The sequence below is a fragment of the Spea bombifrons genome, chromosome 3, assembly GCF_027358695.1.
Source record: "Spea bombifrons isolate aSpeBom1 chromosome 3, aSpeBom1.2.pri, whole genome shotgun sequence".
NCBI classification, from domain to species: domain Eukaryota; kingdom Metazoa; phylum Chordata; class Amphibia; order Anura; family Pelobatidae; genus Spea; species Spea bombifrons.
In genome coordinates, this window is record NC_071089.1 from 35,961,197 (window position 1) to 35,975,976 (window position 14,780).

The following is a 14,780-nucleotide window of genomic DNA, read 5'->3' on the forward strand; positions in this document are numbered from 1 at the left end:
CTAAAACTCATACTCTTGGAGCAGGTGGTGTTATTCCAAGGAAGGAGGAAAGGATAATATCTAGAAACATTGTTTCGGGATTTGCTGAAAATTCTGTTACTTTAGAAATATCCCAGCAGAGCAGCTTCTCTATTCCGCTCTCCCCGCGCGTCAGATATTGGAAGGGAGAGATTTATTGGATTAGATGTGAAGTATCAAGCCAGTAAAAATGATTGTCTGTGTCTATTACAGTAACAAAAAGTGCAGTGAAGTATATTGCAAGTAGGTAATGAAGTATCTTGCAGAAACGTGGCTCATTCCGATACAAAACCAAAAGAGTAATTATCGTCTCCGAGCCAAACATCTTTCTTTCTCAGTTTAAGCCAGTAACAGCTCCAGATTTTTATCTTATTTTATTTATTTATTTTTTAATTGAAAATGTTTGATTGGCTGAAATAGTTTTTAATGGAGTCATCACGGCGTTAACTGCCACGCTTCATAATTTTAAATAGTCTTCAGTTAGCTAAAACATCAATTTCAATTTTAAGTAAGTCACTTAAAGCCCGGCTTAATCTTGCTGAAATGGATTTTTGTTTAAAAAAAACCTCCAAAAGGTAAAAAGTAAGATTTCGTAAATGGATATTTCGGTTCTGTTTCATTTCTAGCTTCCAAAGTCGCGCAGAATACACAGAAAACAAAATGATTCCTTTTTGGTGCAAAGTTTCAATGTTGATCTTATCACCGTGGCAACCATTGACTTGGTTCTTCTGCTTAGACCATTCCTATGGTTGCTATGGTGATAAAACTGATAGAACATTCCATTGGTTCCAACGTTCCAAACGTAGCAGTTGCTCTCAGTACGTTGATCAAATTAAACTGACCCGTTATGGTCTGTATCTTGAACATGGTGTGGTTTGTGCGTTTGATTGCGAACATAATCTCTAGGTAGAGGTCGGCTTCATTTGCCTTTCGTCCTCCACTACGTTTTCCTAATCCAACAAGTAATAAAAGCATCATGAAGGTGCAGAGGCACCCCACGATTATCAGAAGAGTATCTAACATCTTCTCACTCGCCTGCTCTGCTGAGCAATGAGAAGTGTCTGAGTTTCACCTGCTTTATATAACCTCCTATGATGACATCACAGAGGCTGATGATGCAATAGTGGGCGTGGCTGCATCAAGTGGGCGGGGTCTAAATCATTTCACTTCCAACCACAAATGAGACAAGTCCCTTAAAGCCTGGCTTAATCTTACAGAAATGGATTTTTGTTTAATAAAAAAAAAAAACAAAAGGTTAAAAGTAATATTTCATAAATGGATATTTCGGTTCTGTTTCATTTCTGGCTTGAAAAGTCGCGCAGAATACACGGAAAACAAAATGATTCCTTTTTGGTGCAAAGTTTCAATGTTGATCTTATCACCATGGCAACCATTGACCTGGTTCTTCTGCTTAGACCATTCCTATGGTTGCTATGGTGATAGACCTGATAGAACATTCCATTGGTTCCAACGTTCCAAATGTAGCTGTTGCTCTCAGTACGTTGATATTGCCCTTGATCAAATTAAACTGACCCGTTATCTTAGAACATTAACTGATAATTGCTAAATATCACACGTTATTTGTGGGAAATAATAATATTTTTAAATAAACAGCATGAACTATACTAAATGTTAACAGAATTTTATTGACACGTTAAATTGGAAGTTCAGTTTACAGATAACATGAAAATCCTCTGGTGGAGGTCAGTGTAGGATGATGGTCTTGGACTCCATGGTGTAGCCAGCGAGACAAACAGGCAGATGATGCAATAATAGGCGTGGCTGAATCAAGTGGGCGGGGCCTAAATCATTTCAGTTCCAACCACAAATGAGACAAGTCGTGGGCAAAGCAGGCTCAGGAGGGCCAACCACATATCCATACATGCGTGGTAGAGCAGCTTGTCAGCGTAACTACCAACATGTCAAGATCATGTCACAGGTGCAATCTCACCTCTCAAAGTCCCTCAAATAAATATAAAATATATTGTCTCCATTTGAGTTTTTCCTCATATTACTATGGCATTTAATTCCACCATCTAAGCGTGCCGACCCTGGCATATGTTGTGTACAGTCACCTACATAGACCTCATGTTCAATCTACATGTATGTACAAACACATGTATGGGATACATTTATAAAGGCCTTTTAAGAACATTTTGTTTCTGTTCCTTTCTTTTTTTTAACTTAATTTGTTAGATATTGGGACATACTGGGGAAAATGTTTTATGTAAATACAAAAAGGAGCACATGGGAGAAGACAATACCTGAGTCTAAGTAGCAATAGGTAATATCTATAATGCTGGAAGTGAAAAGTTATCCTAGGATGAGTGATGTTATTAAGGTGAGGGTATTAAACATGCATGGGATAGACATACGGCTCCTGAATCTAAGACGAGACCAACGACTGATTAAGGTTTGAGTCTTTACAGCAGGAGAAACGTGCGAGTAGACGGGGGCCGATCTGTCGGCAGGTTCCATGATTCTATAATATTAGATTTAAAAGAGCAAAATGCGCTATGCGTTGCTTTGAGACCCTTTGTATCATATTTGTTCAACATTGTGGCTTCACAGAGTCACCTGTTAACCGCTACAATGTAGCAAAATAATGAAAGCATAATTCTGTATATTATGCTGTATGATGCAGCAAAAGGAAAAAAGAATGCATGCAATTTGTGACATGTATATGTTCTGTTACACACACACACACTTTTTACGTAAAAAGTCTATAAGGGGAGGCCAAGGAACGGTTGGAGCCTCTCGAAAAAAACAAGACTCCCCCTGAAAATGTTTGATTGGCTGAAATAGTTTTTAATGGAGTCATCATGGCGTTAACTGCCACGCTTCATAATTTTAAATAGTCTTCAGTTAGCTAAAACATCAATTTCAATTTTAAGTAAGTCACTTAAAGCCCGGCTTAATCTTGCTGAAATGGATTTTTGTTTAAAAAAAACCTCCAAAAGGTAAAAAGTAAGATTTCGTAAATGGATATTTCGGTTCTGTTTCATTTCTAGCTTCCAAAGTCGCGCAGAATACACAGAAAACAAAATGATTCCTTTTTGGTGCAAAGTTTCAATGTTGATCTTATCACCGTGGCAACCATTGACTTGGTTCTTCTGCTTAGACCATTCCTATGGTTGCTATGGTGATAAAACTGATAGAACATTCCATTGGTTCCAACGTTCCAAACGTAGCAGTTGCTCTCAGTACGTTGATCAAATTAAACTGACCCGTTATGGTCTGTATCTTGAACATGGTGTGGTTTGTACGTTTGATTGCGAACATAATCTCTAGGTAGAGGTCGGCTTCATTTGCCTTTCGTCCTCCACTACGTTTTCCTAATCCAACAAGTAATAAAAGCATCATGAAGGTGCAGAGGCACCCCACGATTATCAGAAGAGTATCTAACATCTTCTCACTCGCCTGCTCTGCTGAGCAATGAGAAGTGTCTGAGTTTCACCTGCTTTATATAACCTCCTATGATGACATCACAGAGGCTGATGATGCAATAGTGGGTGTGGCTGCATCAAGTGGGCGGGGTCTAAATCATTTCACTTCCAACCACAAATGAGACAAGTCCCTTAAAGCCTGGCTTAATCTTACAGAAATGGATTTTTGTTTAATAAAAAAACCCCAAAAGGTTAAAAGTAATATTTCATAAATGGATATTTCGGTTCTGTTTCATTTCTGGCTTGAAAAGTCGCGCAGAATACACGGAAAACAAAATGATTCCTTTTTGGTGCAAAGTTTCAATGTTGATCTTATCACCATGGCAACCATTGACCTGGTTCTTCTGCTTAGACCATTCCTATGGTTGCTATGGTGATAGACCTGATAGAACATTCCATTGGTTCCAACGTTCCAAATGTAGCTGTTGCTCTCAGTACGTTGATATTGCCCTTGATCAAATTAAACTGACCCGTTATCTTAGAACATTAACTGATAATTGCTAAATATCACACGTTATTTGTGGGAAATAATAATATTTTTAAATAAACAGCATGAACTATACTAAATGTTAACAGAATTTTATTGACACGTTAAATTGGAAGTTCAGTTTACAGATAACATGAAAATCCTCTGGTGGAGGTCAGTGTAGGATGATGGTCTTGGACTCCATGGTGTAGCCAGCGAGACAAACAGGCAGATGATGCAATAATAGGCGTGGCTGAATCAAGTGGGCGGGGCCTAAATCATTTCAGTTCCAACCACAAATGAGACAAGTCGTGGGCAAAGCAGGCTCAGGAGGGCCAACCACATATCCATACATGCGTGGTAGAGCAGCTTGTCAGCGTAACTACCAACATGTCAAGATCATGTCACAGGTGCAATCTCACCTCTCAAAGTCCCTCAAATAAATATAAAATATATTGTCTCCATTTGAGTTTTTCCTCATATTACTATGGCATTTAATTCCACCATCTAAGCGTGCCGACCCTGGCATATGTTGTGTACAGTCACCTACATAGACCTCATGTTCAATCTACATGTATGTACAAACACATGTATGGGATACATTTATAAAGGCCTTTTAAGAACATTTTGTTTCTGTTCCTTTCTTTTTTTTAACTTAATTTGTTAGATATTGGGACATACTGGGGAAAATGTTTTATGTAAATACAAAAAGGAGCACATGGGAGAAGACAATACCTGAGTCTAAGTAGCAATAGGTAATATCTATAATGCTGGAAGTGAAAAGTTATCCTAGGATGAGTGATGTTATTAAGGTGAGGGTATTAAACATGCATGGGATAGACATACGGCTCCTGAATCTAAGACGAGACCAACGACTGATTAAGGTTTGAGTCTTTACAGCAGGAGAAACGTGCGAGTAGACGGGGGCCGAATGGGGCCGATCTGTCGGCAGGTTCCATGATTCTATAATATTAGATTTAAAAGAGCAAAATGCGCTATGCGTTGCTTTGAGACCCTTTGTATCATATTTGTTCAACATTGTGGCTTCACAGAGTCACCTGTTAACCGCTACAATGTAGCAAAATAATGAAAGCATAATTCTGTATATTATGCTGTATGATGTAGCAAAAGGAAAAAAGAATGCATGCAATTTGTGACATGTATATGTTCTGTTACACACACACACACTTTTTACGTAAAAAGTCTATAAGGGGAGACCAAGGAACGGTTGGAGCCTCTCGAAAAAAACAAGACTCCCCCTGAAAATGTTTGATTGGCCGAAATAGTTTTTAATGGAGTCATCACGGCGTTAACTGCCACGCTTCATAATTTTAAATAGTCTTCAGTTAGCTAAAACATCAATTTCAATTTTAAGTAAGTCACTTAAAGCCCGGCTTAATCTTGCTGAAATGGATTTTTGTTTAAAAAAAACCTCCAAAAGGTAAAAAGTAAGATTTCGTAAATGGATATTTCGGTTCTGTTTCATTTCTAGCTTCCAAAGTCGCGCAGAATACACAGAAAACAAAATGATTCCTTTTTGGTGCAAAGTTTCAATGTTGATCTTATCACCGTGGCAACCATTGACTTGGTTTTTCTGCTTAGACCATTCCTATGGTTGCTATGGTGATAAAACTGATAGAACATTCCATTGGTTCCAACGTTCCAAACGTAGCAGTTGCTCTCAGTACGTTGATCAAATTAAACTGACCCGTTATGGTCTGTATCTTGAACATGGTGTGGTTTGTGCGTTTGATTGCGAACATAATCTCTAGGTAGAGGTCGGCTTCATTTGCCTTTCGTCCTCCACTACGTTTTCCTAATCCAACAAGTAATAAAAGCATCATGAAGGTGCAGAGGCACCCCACGATTATCAGAAGAGTATCTAACATCTTCTAACTCGCCTGCTCTGCTGAGCAATGAGAAGTGTCTGAGTTTCACCTGCTTTATATAACCTCCTATGATGACATCACAGAGGCTGATGATGCAATAGTGGGCGTGGCTGCATCAAGTGGGCAGGGTCTAAATCATTTCACTTCCAACCACAAATGAGACAAGTCCCTTAAAGCCTGGCTTAATCTTACAGAAATGGATTTTTGTTTAATAAAAAAAAAAACAAAAGGTTAAAAGTAATATTTCATAAATGGATATTTCGGTTCTGTTTCATTCCTGGCTTGAAAAGTCGCGCAGAATACACGGAAAACAAAATGATTCCTTTTTGGTGCAAAGTTTCAATGTTGATCTTATCACCATGGCAACCATTGACCTGGTTCTTCTGCTTAGACCATTCCTATGGTTGCTATGGTGATAGACCTGATAGAACATTCCATTGGTTCCAACGTTCCAAATGTAGCTGTTGCTCTCAGTACGTTGATATTGCCCTTGATCAAATTAAACTGACCCGTTATCTTAGAACATTAACTGATAATTGCTAAATATCACACGTTATTTGTGGGAAATAATAATATTTTTAAATAAACAGCATGAACTATACTAAATGTTAACAGAATTTTATTGACACGTTAAATTGGAAGTTCAGTTTACAGATAACATGAAAATCCTCTGGTGGAGGTCAGTGTAGGATGATGGTCTTGGACTCCATGGTGTAGCCAGCGAGACAAACAGGCAGATGATGCAATAATAGGCGTGGCTGAATCAAGTGGGCGGGGCCTAAATCATTTCAGTTCCAACCACAAATGAGACAAGTCGTTGGCGAAGCAGGCTCAGGAGGGCCAACCACATATCCATACATGCGTGGTAGAGCAGCTTGTCAGCGTAGCTACCAACATGTCAAGATCATGTCACAGGTGCAATCTCACCTCTCAAAGTCCCTCAAATAAATATAAAATATATTTTCTCCATTTGAGTTTTTCCTCATATTACTATGGCATTTAATTCCACCATCTAAGCGTGCCGACCCTGGCATATGTTGTGTACAGTCACCTACATAGACCTCATGTTCAATCTACATGTATGTACAAACACATGTATGGGATACATTTATAAAGGCCTTTTAAGAACATTTTGTTTCTGTTCCTTTCTTTTTTTTAACTTAATTTGTTAGATATTGGGACATACTGGGGAAAATGTTTTATGTAAATACAAAAAGGAGCACATGGGAGAAGACAATACCTGAGTCTAAGTAGCAATAGGTAATATCTATAATGCTGGAAGTGAAAAGTTATCCTAGGATGAGTGATGTTATTAAGGTGAGGGTATTAAACATGCATGGGATAGACATACGGCTCCTGAATCTAAGACGAGACCAACGACTGATTAAGGTTTGAGTCTTTACAGCAGGAGAAACGTGCGAGTAGACGGGGGCCGAATGGGGCCGATCTGTCGGCAGGTTCCATGATTCTATAATATTAGATTTAAAAGAGCAAAATGCGCTATGCGTTGCTTTGAGACCCTTTGTATCATATTTGTTCAACATTGTGGCTTCACAGAGTCACCTGTTAACCGCTACAATGTAGCAAAATAATGAAAGCATAATTCTGTATATTATGCTGTATGATGTAGCAAAAGGAAAAAAGAATGCATGCAATTTGTGACATGTATATGTTCTGTTACACACACACACACTTTTTACGTAAAAAGTCTATAAGGGGAGGCCAAGGAACGGTTGGAGCCTCTCGAAAAAAACAAGACTCCCCCTGAAAATGTTTGATTGGCTGAAATAGTTTTTAATGGAGTCATCACGGCGTTAACTGCCACGCTTCATAATTTTAAATAGTCTTCAGTTAGCTAAAACATCAATTTCAATTTTAAGTAAGTCACTTAAAGCCCGGCTTAATCTTGCTGAAATGGATTTTTGTTTAAAAAAAACCTCCAAAAGGTAAAAAGTAAGATTTCGTAAATGGATATTTCGGTTCTGTTTCATTTCTAGCTTCCAAAGTCGCGCAGAATACACAGAAAACAAAATGATTCCTTTTTGGTGCAAAGTTTCAATGTTGATCTTATCACCGTGGCAACCATTGACTTGGTTCTTCTGCTTAGACCATTCCTATGGTTGCTATGGTGATAGACCTGATAGAACATTCCATTGGTTCCAACGTTCCAAACGTAGCAGTTGCTCTCAGTACGTTGATCAAATTAAACTGACCCGTTATGGTCTGTATCTTGAACATGGTGTGGTTTGTGCGTTTGATTGCGAACATAATCTCTAGGTAGAGGTCGGCTTCATTTGCCTTTCGTCCTCCACTACGTTTTCCTAATCCAACAAGTAATAAAAGCATCATGAAGGTGCAGAGGCACCCCACGATTATCAGAAGAGTATCTAACATCTTCTCACTCGCCTGCTCTGCTGAGCAATGAGAAGTGTCTGAGTTTCACCTGCTTTATATAACCTCCTATGATGACATCACAGAGGCTGATGATGCAATAGTGGGCGTGGGTGCATCAAGTGGGCGGGGTCTAAATCATTTCACTTCCAACCACAAATGAGACAAGTCCCTTAAAGCCTGGCTTAATCTTACAGAAATGGATTTTTGTTTAATAAAAAAAAACCAAAAGGTTAAAAGTAATATTTCATAAATGGATATTTCGGTTCTGTTTCATTTCTGGCTTGAAAAGTCGCGCAGAATACACGGAAAACAAAATGATTCCTTTTTGGTGCAAAGTTTCAATGTTGATCTTATCACCATGGCAACCATTGACCTGGTTCTTCTGCTTAGACCATTCCTATGGTTGCTATGGTGATAGACCTGATAGAACATTCCATTGGTTCCAACGTTCCAAATGTAGCTGTTGCTCTCAGTACGTTGATATTGCCCTTGATCAAATTAAACTGACCCGTTATCTTAGAACATTAACTGATAATTGCTAAATATCACACGTTATTTGTGGGAAATAATAATATTTTTAAATAAACAGCATGAACTATACTAAATGTTAACAGAATTTTATTGACACGTTAAATTGGAAGTTCAGTTTACAGATAACATGAAAATCCTCTGGTGGAGGTCAGTGTAGGATGATGGTCTTGGACTCCATGGTGTAGCCAGCGAGACAAACAGGCAGATGATGCAATAATAGGCGTGGCTGAATCAAGTGGGCGGGGCCTAAATCATTTCAGTTCCAACCACAAATGAGACAAGTCGTGGGCAAAGCAGGCTCAGGAGGGCCAACCACATATCCATACATGCGTGGTAGAGCAGCTTGTCAGCGTAGCTACCAACATGTCAAGATCATGTCACAGGTGCAATCTCACCTCTCAAAGTCCCTCAAATAAATATAAAATATATTTTCTCCATTTGAGTTTTTCCTCATATTACTATGGCATTTAATTCCACCATCTAAGCGTGCCGACCCTGGCATATGTTGTGTACAGTCACCTACATAGACCTCATGTTCAATCTACATGTATGTACAAACACATGTATGGGATACATTTATAAAGGCCTTTTAAGAACATTTTGTTTCTGTTCCTTTCTTTTTTTTAACTTAATTTGTTAGATATTGGGACATACTGGGGAAAATGTTTTATGTAAATACAAAAAGGAGCACATGGGAGAAGACAATACCTGAGTCTAAGTAGCAATAGGTAATATCTATAATGCTGGAAGTGAAAAGTTATCCTAGGATGAGTGATGTTATTAAGGTGAGGGTATTAAACATGCATGGGATAGACATACGGCTCCTGAATCTAAGACGAGACCAACGACTGATTAGGGTTTGAGTCTTTACAGCAGGAGAAACGTGCGAGTAGACGGGGGCCGAGTGGGGCCGATCTGTCGGCAGGTTCCATGATTCTATAATATTAGATTTAAAAGAGCAAAATGCGCTATGCGTTGCTTTGAGACCCTTTGTATCATATTTGTTCAACATTGTGGCTTCACAGAGTCACCTGTTAACCGCTACAATGTAGCAAAATAATGAAAGCATAATTCTGTATATTATGCTGTATGATGTAGCAAAAGGAAAAAAGAATGCATGCAATTTGTGACATGTATATGTTCTGTTACACACACACACACTTTTTACGTAAAAAGTCTATAAGGGGAGGCCAAGGAACGGTTGGAGCCTCTCGAAAAAAACAAGACTCCCCCTGAAAATGTTTGATTGGCTGAAATAGTTTTTAATGGAGTCATCACGGCGTTAACTGCCACGCTTCATAATTTTAAATAGTCTTCAGTTAGCTAAAACATCAATTTCAATTTTAAGTAAGTCACTTAAAGCCCGGCTTAATCTTGCTGAAATGGATTTTTGTTTAAAAAAAACCTCCAAAAGGTAAAAAGTAAGATTTCGTAAATGGATATTTCGGTTCTGTTTCATTTCTAGCTTCCAAAGTCGCGCAGAATACACAGAAAACAAAATGATTCCTTTTTGGTGCAAAGTTTCAATGTTGATCTTATCACCGTGGCAACCATTGACTTGGTTCTTCTGCTTAGACCATTCCTATGGTTGCTATGGTGATAAAACTGATAGAACATTCCATTGGTTCCAACGTTCCAAACGTAGCAGTTGCTCTCAGTACGTTGATCAAATTAAACTGACCCGTTATGGTCTGTATCTTGAACATGGTGTGGTTTGTGCGTTTGATTGCGAACATAATCTCTAGGTAGAGGTCGGCTTCATTTGCCTTTCGTCCTCCACTACGTTTTCCTAATCCAACAAGTAATAAAAGCATCATGAAGGTGCAGAGGCACCCCACGATTATCAGAAGAGTATCTAACATCTTCTCACTCGCCTGCTCTGCTGAGCAATGAGAAGTGTCTGAGTTTCACCTGCTTTATATAACCTCCTATGATGACATCACAGAGGCTGATGATGCAATAGTGGGCGTGGCTGCATCAAGTGGGCGGGGTCTAAATCATTTCACTTCCAACCACAAATGAGACAAGTCCCTTAAAGCCTGGCTTAATCTTACAGAAATGGATTTTTGTTTAATAAAAAAAAACCAAAAGGTTAAAAGTAATATTTCATAAATGGATATTTCGGTTCTGTTTCATTTCTGGCTTGAAAAGTCGCGCAGAATACACGGAAAACAAAATGATTCCTTTTTGGTGCAAAGTTTCAATGTTGATCTTATCACCATGGCAACCATTGACCTGGTTCTTCTGCTTAGACCATTCCTATGGTTGCTATGGTGATAGACCTGATAGAACATTCCATTGGTTCCAACGTTCCAAATGTAGCTGTTGCTCTCAGTACGTTGATATTGCCCTTGATCAAATTAAACTGACCCGTTATCTTAGAACATTAACTGATAATTGCTAAATATCACACGTTATTTGTGGGAAATAATAATATTTTTAAATAAACAGCATGAACTATACTAAATGTTAACAGAATTTTATTGACACGTTAAATTGGAAGTTCAGTTTACAGATAACATGAAAATCCTCTGGTGGAGGTCAGTGTAGGATGATGGTCTTGGACTCCATGGTGTAGCCAGCGAGACAAACAGGCAGATGATGCAATAATAGGCGTGGCTGAATCAAGTGGGCGGGGCCTAAATCATTTCAGTTCCAACCACAAATGAGACAAGTCGTGGGCAAAGCAGGCTCAGGAGGGCCAACCACATATCCATACATGCGTGGTAGAGCAGCTTGTCAGCGTAGCTACCAACATGTCAAGATCATGTCACAGGTGCAATCTCACCTCTCAAAGTCCCTCAAATAAATATAAAATATATTTTCTCCATTTGAGTTTTTCCTCATATTACTATGGCATTTAATTCCACCATCTAAGCGTGCCGACCCTGGCATATGTTGTGTACAGTCACCTACATAGACCTCATGTTCAATCTACATGTATGTACAAACACATGTATGGGATACATTTATAAAGGCCTTTTAAGAACATTTTGTTTCTGTTCCTTTCTTTTTTTTAACTTAATTTGTTAGATATTGGGACATACTGGGGAAAATGTTTTATGTAAATACAAAAAGGAGCACATGGGAGAAGACAATACCTGAGTCTAAGTAGCAATAGGTAATATCTATAATGCTGGAAGTGAAAAGTTATCCTAGGATGAGTGATGTTATTAAGGTGAGGGTATTAAACATGCATGGGATAGACATACGGCTCCTGAATCTAAGACGAGACCAACGACTGATTAGGGTTTGAGTCTTTACAGCAGGAGAAACGTGCGAGTAGACGGGGGCCGAATGGGGCCGATCTGTCGGCAGGTTCCATGATTCTATAATATTAGATTTAAAAGAGCAAAATGCGCTATGCGTTGCTTTGAGACCCTTTGTATCATATTTGTTCAACATTGTGGCTTCACAGAGTCACCTGTTAACCGCTACAATGTAGCAAAATAATGAAAGCATAATTCTGTATATTATGCTGTATGATGTAGCAAAAGGAAAAAAGAATGCATGCAATTTGTGACATGTATATGTTCTGTTACACACACACACACTTTTTACGTAAAAAGTCTATAAGGGGAGGCCAAGGAACGGTTGGAGCCTCTCGAAAAAAACAAGACTCCCCCTGAAAATGTTTGATTGGCCGAAATAGTTTTTAATGGAGTCATCACGGCGTTAACTGCCACGCTTCATAATTTTAAATAGTCTTCAGTTAGCTAAAACATCAATTTCAATTTTAAGTAAGTCACTTAAAGCCCGGCTTAATCTTGCTGAAATGGATTTTTGTTTAAAAAAAACCTCCAAAAGGTAAAAAGTAAGATTTCGTAAATGGATATTTCGGTTCTGTTTCATTTCTAGCTTCCAAAGTCGCGCAGAATACACAGAAAACAAAATGATTCCTTTTTGGTGCAAAGTTTCAATGTTGATCTTATCACCGTGGCAACCATTGACTTGGTTCTTCTGCTTAGACCATTCCTATGGTTGCTATGGTGATAAAACTGATAGAACATTCCATTGGTTCCAACGTTCCAAACGTAGCAGTTGCTCTCAGTACGTTGATCAAATTAAACTGACCCGTTATGGTCTGTATCTTGAACATGGTGTGGTTTGTGCGTTTGATTGCGAACATAATCTCTAGGTAGAGGTCGGCTTCATTTGCCTTTCGTCCTCCACTACGTTTTCCTAATCCAACAAGTAATAAAAGCATCATGAAGGTGCAGAGGCACCCCACGATTATCAGAAGAGTATCTAACATCTTCTCACTCGCCTGCTCTGCTGAGCAATGAGAAGTGTCTGAGTTTCACCTGCTTTATATAACCTCCTATGATGACATCACAGAGGCTGATGATGCAATAGTGGGCGTGGCTGCATCAAGTGGGCGGGGTCTAAATCATTTCACTTCCAACCACAAATGAGACAAGTCCCTTAAAGCCTGGCTTAATCTTACAGAAATGGATTTTTGTTTAATAAAAAAAAACAAAAGGTTAAAAGTAATATTTCATAAATGGATATTTCGGTTCTGTTTCATTCCTGGCTTGAAAAGTCGCGCAGAATACACGGAAAACAAAATGATTCCTTTTTGGTGCAAAGTTTCAATGTTGATCTTATCACCATGGCAACCATTGACCTGGTTCTTCTGCTTAGACCATTCCTATGGTTGCTATGGTGATAGACCTGATAGAACATTCCATTGGTTCCAACGTTCCAAATGTAGCTGTTGCTCTCAGTACGTTGATATTGCCCTTGATCAAATTAAACTGACCCGTTATCTTAGAACATTAACTGATAATTGCTAAATATCACACGTTATTTGTGGGAAATAATAATATTTTTAAATAAACAGCATGAACTATACTAAATGTTAACAGAATTTTATTGACACGTTAAATTGGAAGTTCAGTTTACAGATAACATGAAAATCCTCTGGTGGAGGTCAGTGTAGGATGATGGTCTTGGACTCCATGGTGTAGCCAGCGAGACAAACAGGCAGATGATGCAATAATAGGCGTGGCTGAATCAAGTGGGCGGGGCCTAAATCATTTCAGTTCCAACCACAAATGAGACAAGTCGTTGGCGAAGCAGGCTCAGGAGGGCCAACCACATATCCATACATGCGTGGTAGAGCAGCTTGTCAGCGTAGCTACCAACATGTCAAGATCATGTCACAGGTGCAATCTCACCTCTCAAAGTCCCTCAAATAAATATAAAATATATTTTCTCCATTTGAGTTTTTCCTCATATTACTATGGCATTTAATTCCACCATCTAAGCGTGCCGACCCTGGCATATGTTGTGTACAGTCACCTACATAGACCTCATGTTCAATCTACATGTATGTACAAACACATGTATGGGATACATTTATAAAGGCCTTTTAAGAACATTTTGTTTCTGTTCCTTTCTTTTTTTTTAACTTAATTTGTTAGATATTGGGACATACTGGGGAAAATGTTTTATGTAAATACAAAAAGGAGCACATGGGAGAAGACAATACCTGAGTCTAAGTAGCAATAGGTAATATCTATAATGCTGGAAGTGAAAAGTTATCCTAGGATGAGTGATGTTATTAAGGTGAGGGTATTAAACATGCATGGGATAGACATACGGCTCCTGAATCTAAGACGAGACCAACGACTGATTAAGGTTTGAGTCTTTACAGCAGGAGAAACGTGCGAGTAGACGGGGGCCGATCTGTCGGCAGGTTCCATGATTCTATAATATTAGATTTAAAAGAGCAAAATGCGCTATGCGTTGCTTTGAGACCCTTTGTATCATATTTGTTCAACATTGTGGCTTCACAGAGTCACCTGTTAACCGCTACAATGTAGCAAAATAATGAAAGCATAATTCTGTATATTATGCTGTATAATGTGCAAAAGGAAAAAAGAATGCATGCAATTTGTGACATGTATATGTTCTGTTACACACACACACACTTTTTACGTAAAAAGTCTATAAGGGGAGGCCAAGGAACGGTTGGAGCCTCTCGAAAAAACAAGACTCCCCCTGAAAATGTTTGATTGGCTGAAATAGTTT